The sequence below is a fragment of the Macrobrachium nipponense genome, chromosome 42 (assembly GCF_015104395.2).
Source record: "Macrobrachium nipponense isolate FS-2020 chromosome 42, ASM1510439v2, whole genome shotgun sequence".
Lineage (NCBI taxonomy): Eukaryota > Metazoa > Arthropoda > Malacostraca > Decapoda > Palaemonidae > Macrobrachium > Macrobrachium nipponense.
The window spans coordinates 20,474,186-20,488,387 of NC_061103.1; positions in this window are offsets into that span (position 1 = coordinate 20,474,186).

A 14,202-nucleotide genomic window follows, 5' to 3' on the forward strand; every position below is an offset into this window, starting at 1 on the left:
GGTGGAAGAATGGTGGAAGAATGGGAATGGGTGGTTAGATGGCGGTCGGAAGCATGTCTGTGTGGCGCTCTGTAGGTAGTCAATGGAAGTCTGTTACGAGGAGTTGTAAAACAGTGAGGCGTATCTGGTCAAGTCAGTGTTGGTTTTGGCAGCAGTTTTCCTTTGGTGTGTCGTTGTTTGGGTGTTATTTGATAGATTTTGGGGTTTGTGAAGTTGTTGTGCGTGGTCTCTGGTTGTGGTGTGAGGTAAGAAGGTTGGTGGTGCATTTTCGGTGTCTGTTAGTGGGGTTGGGGCCAGGGTGGTTTTGGCGGGTTGTTTGTACTGCTGTAGTCGTGTGGTTGTTCGTGTTTTTCAGGCGGTTGGTGTTCATCTGCATTTAGTCGTTGGGTTATTGAGTTTTTGTGGGGTTGTGGGTCCCGGGTGGTTGATTTGTGTTTGGTTGTCGGCGGTGGTTGTGTGTTGGCTACCCTATAGCCTATATCCAGTGGACGACAGCACAGCCTAGTCCTAGGTATCAGAAGCCAGCGGTGAGTACCTGTTTGTGTTTTTTTGTTCAGTATGTAGGTATTGGGGCAATTGTCCTGCTGTGTTTTTTTAGTGTTAAGTGGAAAGTGTGATTGAGGGTGGGTTTGATAGCCAGACAGGTTAAGTTTATGTGGGGAGTACTTGTTTTTGTGATCCCGCCACATTATTTTTTGGCGCCCGGACAGGGACTGTTGGTGTGGCAGCTGCAGGACAATTGGTCTAGGCTAGTGTGTATGAGTGGTGAGAAAGTTTGAGATGGAAGGATTGAGTGAGGTGGAGAGGCTGAAGGAGGAGTTGAGGTTGGAGGGAAGTAAGAGGACAATTAGAAGTGGATAATGAGAGGTTGAGGGTAGAGTGTGAGGAGCTGAAGAGCGAGTTAGAGGAAATGAGAGGAAGCTAAGGAGTGCAAAAGTGGAAATGAAAGAAGAAGTGAAAGGAGGAGAAGAAAGAATGGTTGAGAAAATGGATGAACAATTCTTAGGGATGATGAATGCAGTGCAGGAGATGATGAAGGGGTTCATGGGAGAGGGAAGCTGTAGGGGGTAGGCTACCTACTAGGTCTTGTGATAGGTCAGAAGTGGTAAAGACAGTGGAAGAGCGAGGGGATGAAACTACGAGTGACGAAGGTGACTGTTTGTGATAGGTAAAGGAAAGAAGGGAAAGAGACAGGATAAGGATAAACCTGGAGGACAAGAATAAGAAGGGGGCTGAGGAAAAGAAGACGATTAAGGGAAAGAAGGTTAGGAAGGATGACGGACAGGATGAGACTAGGACTGAATACATTGGGGAAAGGGCTGAGAGTGATTTGGATAGCGGTGAGTGGAAACAGTGGGTAGAAAGAAGGGTAAGAAGAGCGTAATGAGGAGCATGGATGTTAGTATGGAAGTTGATTCCCTATATTCGGACGAGGTTAAGAGGGATCAGATGGTAGTAGCGAAAGTGAGAGTGAGCGGGAAGTACGAAAGGCGTATTATATGAGAGAGATACCTAGATGTGCACAATACGAGGAATATGGTAGTAGGGACATAGGGAATTTTTTTAAGGAATATGAGAGGTATTGTGAGGCAAAGTATGGGGATAATAAGAGAGTCTGGGCAAGAGAGTTGGGTGGCTTTTTGACGGGATTTTGTTGAATATGTATGGGGTAATGATGAGTGTAGGGAATGTGCCGTATGAGAGTGTGAAAGCCAGGATTGTGGAACAGGCGAAGAGGATAAGGAGTAGTGTTAGATATAGGAGAAAACACTGGTTTTGATGAGGCAAGAATGAATGTTGGTGAGTCGTTGTCGATGTATGTGTCAGGTTGGAAACATTGGCCAGGAAAAAGTTTGGGGACGAAGGGATAAATGAGTTGTAAAGAGTTAGTGAGGAAGTGTTGGCGACTGTGCCTGAGAGTGTGTATGAGTTTGTAAATCTGAAACGTAAGGAGAAAATGCGATGGACGAATGAAAGGTTGTCGTGGAACGACATTTTGGAAATAGTAGAGGATTATGAGTTGGATAGGTGTATGAAAGAGAGTAGAAGTGTTAGTATTAGGACTGAAGTGGCTGATGTTATACCAGAGTTTAAGAGCTCTAGGGAGGCAGTTTTGGAAGGGCCAAGGCGAATGGCAGAGCGAATGGTTGATAGGCGTTGTAGAGCCAGTAACGTAAGTATGTTAGCCCTAAGAGAGATCGGAGTGCAAGCGTTGGAAGATTAGGGTCGGTTAGCTCGTGAACGAGAGCCCGCAATGTTACAGATGTGGAAAGCTAGGGCACAGGAAGCATGAATGTCGGTGTGGGCGGGGAGCTTGCTTCGGGTGTGGGCAAAACAGGGCATTTGGCTGAGCGAGTGTAAGAAAGATAGGATGTTAAGTGTTACAGGTGTGGGCAAGTAGGGCATATAGCAAGTGGATGTCGAGGTACTCGTTGTGACTGAGGTTTGCGGTAATTGCGGGAAGAATGGGCATTATGCTAGGATGTGTAAGGAACAGCGGGCAAAATGTGTTGAATGTGGAATGGAAGGTCATGTGGCGAGTGTGTGTAGGCGAAAGAGGATGAGTCAGGTTGGGAGTTCGGGAAAACGGAAACTAGGTACAAAGGGGATTCAGTTGGGGGGGTGGGTCCTCTGGTGTGCGGTCAGTAAGAGTGATGCATGTGCGTGAAGGATTGTTGCATGAAAAAGGGTTTGGAGGAAGAGCTCATGAATGTATGAGTGTAAAAGTGAGATGCAAAGGGGTGTGGTTTGTTTGCTTGATTGATACTGGTGCAGTGTCAGTGTTCTTTTTAAGAATGGATGTGACAAGTTGCGGAGTGAGTGTGAAATTAGGAAATGTTAAAGGGGAGGTACGAGGAATAGGAAATTTGGGTATGCCTGTGGTGGGAATGTTGCGTGAAAATGTATAAATCGAAGGGGTAGTGATGGAGGAAGGTGACTTTTATGTGATCGAGGAATGAGTGATAAGTATGATATGTTGTTAGGATACAGGTTCTTGAAGAAGTGTGGGATGGTGGTCCATCCGAGCAGGAATATGATTGATTGCATAGGAAGGGGAATGTACATGGAGAGTTGTACTTGGATGGGGATGGAGGAGTAAGCAGTAAAATATGGAAGGGAGTGCCGTTTGGTTGCGAAAGAGAGTGTAAAAGTGCCGCGAGAAGTTGGAGAAGTTGTTAGTGTGAAAGTTGCGTGGCCCGATAGTCTTGGGATTGTCAAAGGTGACAAGTGTGCATATGTGGTTGAGGGTGTGGATGCGAACAGGTTGGTAAGAGCGAGTGTGCATGTGTACGACGGGATTTTGGATATGGAGAATCCTCGGGTTTTTGTGGCCTCATTGCCGAGTGTTAGGAAAAAGCGAGTGCGGGGTATACGTGAGGGTGATTGTGTGGGGTTGTTGTATACGTTGGTGGATGTGGATGACGAAAGATATGTTAGGTGCGGCGGGTGATGACAGGTAGCATGAAAAAAAGTGATGAGTGGAAGTATGATGAGTTGAGAGAAAGAATGAGGTGGATGAAAATGAATTGTGATGACGTGAGCAAATGGGTTGGGTGATGAACGGAGAGGGAGCGGTTGATGCAGATGTTGTGGGATAGGCGGGGTGCGTTGAGTCGGGGTGACGAGGATTTCAAGGGGATCTAAGCTTGCCAGAATTCAAGATAGTTTTGAATGACGATACCCCCATATATCAGCGTCCCCGACACTTTTCTGCGCCTATTGCCCGAGAGATTGAGGAACAGGTGAGATGAGAACGAGAGGAGTGAGTGATCGAGAGGAGTGAGAGTGCTTGGAATAGTCCATAGTCCCAGTAGCAAGACGGATGGGAGTTTGAGGATGTGTGTGGATTACAGGAAGGGTGAATGAAGTGACTGTGAAGGAGCGATTCCCGATGAATGTGGTGTCTGATTGTGTGTATAAGATGCATGGGATGAGAGTGTTCACAAAATTGGATTTGGTAAGGGGCTATTACCAGATGCCTCTTGAGGAAGGGAGAGGCATGTACGGCTTTTTCGAGTGGTAGCTGCCACTATCAATTCAAGAGGTTAAGCTTTGGATTGGCTAATGCGCCTGCTGCTTCCAGAGGGCGATGAATGTAGTTTTGGCTGGTTTTGATAGAAGGAAGGTGACTGTGTTTATAGATACGATTTTGATTGCAAGTGAGACTGTTGAGGAGAATGTGGAACTGCTTGAGAAGGTGTTAGAACGGTTGGAAGAGGTTGGAGTGAAAGTAAGTTGGAGAAGTGTACGTGGTTGGCTGGGAAGTGGAATTTCTTGGTCATAAGGTGAGTGCGAGTGGTGTAAGGAAGAGTGAAAAGTTTGTGGAAAAAGTAAAGGAGTTTCCACGTCCCCCGGACCGTTTGCGGAGTTAAAGGGTTTTTTGGGTTTGATTGAGTTCGGGAGGAAGTTCGTTAGGGATTGTTTCGGGTATAGGGAAGCCGTTGACTGAATGGACCGGGAAGAAAAATTGTACTAAACTGAGGTGGGATGAGCGAATGGTGGGAGCATTTGAGAGATTGAAAGAGGAGGCTGCTAGGGACGTCACCTTGGCTTTTCCGGACTACAGTGAGGATGCCAGTAAGCTTGAGTTGTATGCTGATGCTAGTAAGTTTAGTATGGGAGGATGCTTGGTGCAGATGCAAGAGGTGAATGGGGAGGGACAATTGAGAGTGATTGCGTATGTGAGTAAACCGCTTTTAATAAGCAGAGCTTAAGTATTTCGGTGGTTGAGAGGAGCTTGCGGCAAAATTAAGGTTTTGTGTGAAAGCGTTGAAAGTGTTTTTGTATGGGGTAAAATTTGTCATAAGGACAGATCATCGGCCGTTAGTTTATATGATCAAGAAGGAAAGTGTGAATGCTAGGATTGCGAGGACAATTGAGGATTTGAGTGAGTTTGATTTTGGCTTAGAATATGTGCCGGGGAGTAAAAATGTGATTGCTGATACGATGTTCTAGGATGCATGGTAAGGACAGTGGTGTTGTGAAAAGTGACTGGGATCCGAATATGGTACCTGAGGGGTTCCCGTTGTAAAAGAGAGGTTTGAAGGGAATGACAGAATGTGTGAATGTTTGTTTTCAGCATTGAAAAACTTGGAAGGTAAGGGTCTGGTTGAAGAGGTACCGGTAGTGTTAATGAGTGCGAGAGAAGTTGATGAGTGATGTGCAGAAGGAAGTGGCATGTGCGGAGGAACAAGGTGGGCAAGGGAGAAGTGTTGCATGAATTGTTGTCAGCAGTAGCTGAGTTGTTTGGAATAAAAGTGTTGTTGTATTTGGATGGGACAGGACCGGTTGAATATCGAGGGGAAGGGTGAGTACAGGTAATGAACGTGGGGTTTTGATGATTCAGTGCGGGGAACGTGGTTGTAATTGGTTGGTTACAAAAAGGGACTGTGAAGGGGATCTGAGTTCAGAATTGTGGAAATGGGGAGTTTAGCTGAGGATGAATGTGATGAGGAAGGATTGTGATGTGGATAACCAGGTGGAACCGTGGTAGTGAATGTGTGTATGCATGGGACTCGAGGGAAAATGGTGACGTTTGTCCAAGTAAATGATAGTGAGTATTGTAGTTTGGTTGACACAGGGGCACAAGTTTCCTTGGTGAGTGGGTCAGTGGTGAGTGAACTTGAGAGATGTGATTGGGAAGTGAAAGGCAGTCTACAAGTGTGAGAATACATGGGTTGGACAAGGAAGTGTTTTAGTATGGAAGAGGTATTAAACGGTTAAAGGTTAGGTTGGTGGGGGATCTTTGAAGTAATGCATAACTTTATAGTCATAGGAGAAAATGATATGCCATCTTGTTTTTTAATAGGGATAGATTTTTGAGGATCCACGATATAGACGTAGATGTAGGAAATGGAATTCTTAGAAAGGGGCAGGCAAGTAGCTAGGATTCAAGATGGTATGTGTTTGTAGCAAACTTTGTGGGTATGATTGATATTGCTAGAGTGAGAATGATCTGTTGAGTGAGGAAGAGATGAGGAAATGAAAAAATAAGTGCCTGGAGATAAGTGTGTTTGCGACAATGTGTTTTTTGGGAGGAGTGCGTTGTGGAAGCACTGGCCATGTGAGTTGGATGTATATAAGAGGGTTGCTAAACGTTTTGTGGTGTGCAAAAACATAGTGTACTTTTTGCATCAGGAAAGGGGTGTATGACAAGGAAGTGTATGTGCCAGTGTTTTCTGTTGAGTCAGCTGTGAGTATGTGTTTTGTTGTTGTGCATGATCGGTTTGGGGCATATGGGAAAAAAAACAAAAAAATAAGTTGTGGGAATGCATGAGAGAGAGATTGTATGCTCCTGGGTTGAGTAAGATTTGTGTGGATGTGGCTGTCACGTGTGAAGACTGTCAGAGGGGAAAGTATCAGTGTGTGCATGCAAGTCCACCTGTGTTGCGATTGCAGATGAAAGAGCCGTTTGAAATGCTTTTGTGATTGATTGTGTTTCTTTGCCCAGGACTGCGAGAGGACACGTGGGATGATTGTGATGGTGGATCCACATGAGTAAAATTTGCTTATGTGGTTCCCATCAAAGATAAGAGGAGTGAAAACTGTTGCACGAATGGTGGGTCAAGTGATGTTGCCAATGTGTGTGTGTAAGCCGGCAAAAATGTTGAGTGATAATGGACCTGAGTTTGTGGGATGGGAATTTGAAGAAATGTTGAAGGAATGGGGTATTGTGCATGTGTATTCTACTCCGTTAGTATGCCCAGTGCGAATGGGTTGGCTGAAAGGACTGTTAGGACGATGACTGAGATTTTGCGAATGATGAGGTAAGAGCGACAAGGATTGGGATATGTATGTAGGACGTTGCAGTTTGGGTATATACCGCCACACTGCAGAAGAGTATAGGTATGTCTCCTTGTAAATATGTGTTGAATTTTGAAAGGATTGTCAGACCGCGGTTGGGTCTGTCAGAAGGGGATTCGGGATTGTGGAAGAAGCGAGTGAAAGGTTTTTGAGAGTTTAAGATTGTTGGGGGATAAGGTGTTGAAAGAGGGGTGGTTTGGAGATGGGAAGAATGAATGTGAATAAAGTAAGGGAGAAATTTGAAGGCCTTTTGAGATTTTGGAAGTGGACCGAGTGGATTGATATGTTTTGGGGAAATTGCGAGTAGGTGGGGGGACTGGTGAGGTTAGGGCACACCATAACCAGCTCCGTAAGTGGAGGGAAGTACCACACTATGTTCGGGAGAATGCGATGAGTGAGTGGTTGAGGGTGAATAAGTATGAGCCGACTGTTGGTGAACAAATTGGTCTGGGAGATCGACAGTTGGTGTTGGTTGAGTATGGAAGAAAACAGAAGAGTGTGGAGAGAGGAAGTGGAAGGGAAAAAGCGTGAACGGCATGGTAAAGGGGTTGGTGGTAGGGTGCAAACGGTTGATAAAGCGTGTGCTACGGATGACTTTGGGGGAATGAATGATACTTGTGGTGTAGTGGGTTTGAGTTGACAGGGACAAGTAAGACTTCAGTGAGAAGGAAACTGAATAGTGAGGAGGGGTGGTTGATAGGATGGATAAGTCTTTGCAGGAGTTTGACAGAAAGTATGAATGAACTGAGTGGTTTGGTGGCCGAAATAGGGGAGATGTTGGAACCCAGAGGTGGGAAAGACATCGGTGAAGTAGTGAATGGAATTTGGGAGGATGGTAGTGAGGGAGTATGGGAGTTTGAAAGAAAGTGGGTTTGGAAGGAAGTGAATGGCGATGTAACTGAAAGAGTGTATGATGGTCCTCAAACAAGATCCATGGGGAACCTGCATCTGAGCATCCTTGGGTGTTGCGAAAGGCAATTTAGTGTGGATGTTGCGAGTGTAAGGAGATGTTGTCAAATGTAATGGGGGAGGTAATATGGAGGAGTAATTTTAGTTTATATTGACAACATCTACAAAGGTTGTGTGAGAGAGAGAGAGAGAGAGAGAGAGAGAGATTGTGGAAGAATGAATGGGAGTGGTTAGATGGCGGTCGGAAGCATGTCTGTTGTGGCGCTCTGTAGGTAGTCAATGGAAGTCTGTTACGAGAGTTGTAAACAGTGAGGCGAGGCGTTCTGGTCAAGTCATGTTGGTTTTGGCAGCAGTTTTCTTTGGTCCTTTGTGTCGTTGTTTGGGTGTTATTTGATAGATTTTGGGGTTGTGAAGTTGTTGTGCGTGTGTCTGTCGGTTGTGGTGAGGTAAGAAGGTTGGTGGTGCATTTTCGGTGTGTTGTTAGGTGGGGTTGGGCAGGGGTTGGGTGGTTTTGGCGGGTTGTTGTACTGCTGTAAGTCGTGTGGTTGTCGTGTTTTTTCAGGCGGTTGGTGTCATCTGCATTTAGTCGTTGGGTTATTGAGTTTTTGTGGGGTTGTGGGTCCCGGGTGGTTGATTTGTGTTTGGTTGTCGGCGGTGGTTGTGTGTTGCTACCCTATAGCCTATATCCAGTGGACGACAGCACAGCCTAGTCCTAGGTATCAGAAGCCAGCGGTGAGTACCTGTTTGTGTTTTTTGTTCGGTATGTAGGTATTGGGGCAATTGTCCTGCTGTGTTTTTTAGTGTTAAGTGGAAAGTGTGATTGAGGGTGTTGATAGCCAGACAGGTTAAGTTTATGTGGGAGGTTACTTGTTTTTGTGATCCCGCCAGTGGTAAGCTAACCCAGACCCTCGCAGGGCTGAACAGCATCGAAGTCCTGGTGTGACTGTAAGAATGGATGAGTGAATTAGAGAGTGACTGGCTCCTCTTCCCATCTTTTTCTCCCCCTCTACCTGTGGGTAGAGGGATATGGTCCGTCACCTGCTGGATAAGCCGGAGATGCAGGTGAGCTACTCGACAGAGCCCCATCCTATCCCTTTCACTAGGGATGGGAGCGAATATCCCCACAACTTCCTCCTACAAGGGGGGGGGGGGGGGGTGGGGGGGGGGGGGGGGGGGGGGGGGGGGGAGTGGATGCCAACAAGAGACAAAAACCATAACTTTATGCATGCCTCTTGCAAACAGGAACTTGTTCTTGCTTGCTGGTAGCAAAGAGATACGCTTGCCTCTCTCTTAGTACTTGGTCCAGAGGTCTGACCATTTGATCCTGCGGTGCACACCCCGAAATCAATCGGACAGAGGCTTGGATCCCTCCCCTCGCTTTCTTATGACCAGGGAGGCATCCAAGGTTGGGCGAACACCAGTCTGTTCACAAAAGACTCAGATTCCTCCCACCAAGAAGTGAGTCTTCCTATTGTAAAAGGACCGAAAGGTTTGTATCTCGTGTCGGAAACAAATGACAATTTGTCCAAAAAATTGCAATTTTCCTAACTATACAACCTGAGGTCCTTTTACACATAGGCCCCACCTCATGCCACCCCTCACTCTGCAGTTTTGCTTTGCTTGGGCCTAAAGCAAAAGTGATTCTTCACCTCCCAGTCGCGCGATGCGCGCACTGTCGGACAAGCAGTTAACTACCGAACCCCTTGTTCGAAAGCTTACGACCTATCCAGCTGCCGGTAGTAACCTTCCTATTGTAAAAGGACCTCAGGTTTGTATAGTTAGGAAAAATGCAATTTTGGACAAATTGTCATATTTCATAATAAAGCTAAATTGACCTATAATCAATGAAATACTACAACAATTTGGACCATTCAATACTTAATACATACTGCTAATATGTACTACATAGTACTTGTAAATTGAAAATAAAGTGTATTAGTGTACATGTATACAAGAAATACTGTACGTACATACGTACGTATGTAGTAAAATGTGGAAGCTTACCTTTCGAGTGAGGCTATCTCCAAAAGTGGCGACAGCAGAGGAGGACAAACGGCAGAAATCTTCTTATAGTACGTACGCTTAACTTTACGAAACATTAAAAAATGTCAGGAAACATAAACTAAACTTTACAAAACACATTAACAAAACTGTAACACTTAACTTTACAAAAAACTTAAAATTATAATTTTTTTTTTTTTTTCCTTTTTTTTTATTTTTACTTTTTTTTTTTTTTTTTTTTTTTTTTTTTTGATACAAAATTTCAACTTCTTCACCACTTTCAACTTTCTGTTTTTTTTGTAGTATCACTTGGTTTCTTCCTTTTTGCTTACTCCTACTAAAGGCCTCTTTAAAAAATAACTATCCATGAAGTTTGCTTCTGCCTGCTTTTGACAATGTTCCTGAAACGACTCAGGACAACGTCATCGAACTGTGCAAGCATACGACCTGTGTAATCCTTTTCGGGGTGTTCTTTTCTACGAATGATTGCACCTTATGAAAAGCAGCTAGAGCATCTAATTTCTGCCGTTGTCATAGAGTCGTCGTCCTCCTCCTTGCAGCTGCTAGAGAACTCTTCTGAACTACGTTATGTTGCATGGCCTCCACTCCTTCAGGTCATCCGTCGTAAGCTCATCTTGGTGCTCCTCGAGAAGGTCATTGATGTCGTCCTCATCGACGACTAGCCCATGGACTTGCCGAGGTGCAACAATCTCGTTAAGATCTGGTTGTGAAACAGTTTTCAGGATCGTCAACTGTTCCTGCAATCTGCAGCACCAGCTTCGCCCACGTTGATCCCTCGAAGTCTCCGGGTGGATACGGCATCATGGCCAGAGTGTCCTCCATGAGAATTCAAGGTTCGCCTCGAAACCTCCAGCCAAGCTTGGTCGATGAGTCGGATGCATATCACAACATCGAAATGCTCCTTCAAAATTCACGCAAGGTGAGGTTTGTGGTATCGGTGATGTTGAAACATCTCTTCAAAAAATGTTTCGTATACAGCTTCTTGAAGTTTGATATCACTTTCTGGTCCATGGGCTGGAGGAGAGGGGTGATGTTAGGCGGAAGATAAAGAACCTTGATAGACGAATACTCCCTTAGGATATCTTCCTCAAGGCCAGGAGGGTGAGCAGGGTCATTGTCCAACAACAGCAGACATTTCAGAGGGAGGGGCACTTCTCTTCCAAGAATTTCTTCACTGTCAGCCGGACACAGATTTTCCCACTCGGCGAACAAGAGTCTCGTTACCAGGCTTTCGCATTAGCCCTCTTCCACATCACTGGAAGCTTCTCCTTAAGCACTTTGTGGGCGTTGAAGGCTCAAGGAGTCTCTGAAATACACAAGTAGGGGCTTCACCTTGCAATCCCCACTGGCGTTCAAACAAAGTGCGAGCGGAAGCCTGTCTTTCATAGGTTTATGCCTGGGTAGCTTCTTCTCTTCCTGCGTGATGTACGTCCAATGAGGCATTTTTTTTTTCCAAAAAAGGCCAGTCTCATCACAGTTGAAGACTTGCTGAGAACCTGTAGCCTTCGTTGAGAGTCATCTCGTCGAACGTCTTAATAAAGCTTCGGCCGCTTTCATGTCCGAGCTGGCCGCCTTCCCCATGCCGCACCACCGAATGGATGCCAGTCCATTTACAAAATTTTTCGAACCACCCATGAGAAGCCTTGAAGTCTTGGTTGGCGTCGATGTCCTTTCTCCTCTGTCGTCTCAGCCTGGGCAATCAAATCGACAAAAAAATAGCGCTGACCTGTGGCAGATTGCCGTCTCCGTATCGTATCGCCAGCGATTTCTTTGTCTTTTATCCAGACAAGAAACAGCCTTTCCATCTATCATGCACGTGGCTCCTCTTGCTGAACAAAATAGTCACGCCCTTGGAAGTGTAGCTGCTTTGGATGACATCCTTCTGCTTAAGGATGGTGCCTATTGTCGACGGATTTCAGCTGTATTCCTTGGCGATCACACTCAATCGCATACCAGCTTCATATTTTTTAATGATCTCCATCTTCGTCTCCAAAGAAAGCATCCTCTTCTTTCCGTGAACTTCAACTTTCTTGGGACCCATGACTACTTATATACTGTACGTAATTATGTTATGTAGTATATGTATGTAGTAAAGTTCTCACACAACACAATAAAGTATACTACAACAAAATTACTAACGAATTTACGTTAATAAACGAAATTGTATAGAACAAACTAATTCTGCATGCTTACGATACCAATGATGCCGCGAAGTTGCCGAAGAAGTACGCCGCTACATATATGCACGATGGGAGAGATGCTGACCAATAGGAGAGAAGGATCTTATGGTGGTGACTAGCATCAGGAACCAATGGGAAAGCGGGAGGATGGTGGCGAGTCTACTCAGTTGGCAGCACGCGAGTTTTAAAATTGTTATCAGTGGTCCGGGTGAAGCTCGGACTTTACAGCAACAACCTTTCGTATCTTGAACAATTTTCGTATGTAGAGCCGCAAAAACTTTGTATTTGCTTTCGTATCTCGAGTTTTTCGTAAGTTAGTTGAGCCTTTCGTATCTCGAGGTACCACTGTACTTGACGGCCTATTGTGTTCTGTGAGGAAAAGGGCATTAACATGTTTTTTCTTTTACAATAAATAGTTTAATGATAATTATATCAACATAATCAACAAATTAAAATAAAGAATACTAAAGCATTTCACAATGAAATTTAGCATAAAATATGAACAAAATCATATGTTACTGCACTGACACACAGCTGAGCATGAGGTAGAGGGATGGAGCATTTTTTATTGTTGAGGAGAGAAGGAGAAGAGACAGTTAAAACATTACTGTATGTACGTAAGAAAGAGCAATACCAATTCACATAAGAAAAATTAATGGTGATTTCACAATAAATTTAACACATGATAAAATATAAAAGCAATCAAACGTACTGTAACCCCACTATTTGTGGACTCACGATTCTTGGACTTGCCTATTCACAGATTTTTCTATGGACCGTTTATGTATACCCATTATTCACAGAAAATTTGCCTATTCACTGTGTTTTTCACTGCATAGTATTCACCGATCACTGTATTTTTCACATAATTTTTGTGACTAAATGCACTTTTTGTGATATACGTAATTATTAAAACATTACTAGGTTATAAGCATTTTTAGTTTTTGTTTTTTGCATTTTAATTTTCAAAATAGGCAGTTCTAAGCATTTTTTAGGGGAGTTTTAAGTATTTGTGTATTTTAATGATTCGCAGGGGCATCTGGTACCCATCCCCACAAACATCTTTCAATTACACTCAGTTTGCTCTAATCCCTTACTTTTGTTACGGTAAAATGCCTACAATTTTTCTGCACTGTAAAAGTAACTCAGTTTGGTGCAATTTTTGCCTAATGATGATCATTGTTGGGCGATAATCACGGCGAGCAAAACCTACCTAAACACATTGGTGCCGCATTCAACTTCTGCATGCCTTGGCTTGTTTGTTTAAATGACTGCCTGTGAAAAGTTATTTAATCTCCCTTTGCTTTTCTCACTTCATTCATTACTTATTACCTATTTGTTTACAAAAATCATGTTTGTTTTAAATTCTGCTGTTTGACAACAGTAAGTTAATGTTTTGTAACATAATTAATCTCCTTACACTCGAGATCCAAGTGTAAACACATCGACAATCATACACATTGATTACTCTCTCTCTCACAGCACAATTCAATTGGACACAATTGCGCACACACCACACACACACACACACACTGTTTGATTACTTTGATTATCCTTGCAAACATGTGAATAAGATTGATTTTATCAAAACTTTGCCTACTGTGATCATTTCCACATCCTCGAGGGGTTTCCCGTCCCTCCTCCCTTCAATCCCAGCTGGCTATGCAACATTTTTTGCCAAATAGTTTGTTAATTGTTCACAGGAACAAAGTTAGTCGAAAATTTACCTTTTGTATAACATTAACTGTTTTATTACTTTATCTAACAAATCTCAATTTAAATTTACTTTGGAACACATTAATACTGGCAGTCCTGGTTATCGGTGGCCTTCGGTTATCAGCAATTCTTGGTTTTTATGGTGCTTGTCTAGTGCCGAAATGCGCCAATTTCTGGTTATCAATGGCAATAATAGAGTATTGGCGCCAATACATACCTAACAGAGGCACCATTAACTGGTTATTGGTGCCAATAAGTGCAGAAAATTGCAAATTTTCAGTTATTGGCAATTTTCGCTGATCAACAAGCCATTGGAACGCAACCCCTGCCAATAACTGGAGACTGCCTGTAGTAGGAAAAATTTTAAAAAGGTTTTTGGATGGGCTGGAGTGAAATATCCTGATTCCCTTTATTTCTTATGGGGATATTTGTTTCATATTTCAAACAAATCGCATTTCAACCACAGCCCTCTGGTATGGATTAAGTTCCATTATGTGAAGCTGTGAGGTTTTTCCGTGGTGTGACAAGAATAGGTGTTTATACAGTGTATATTAACTTTTGTCATTACAGA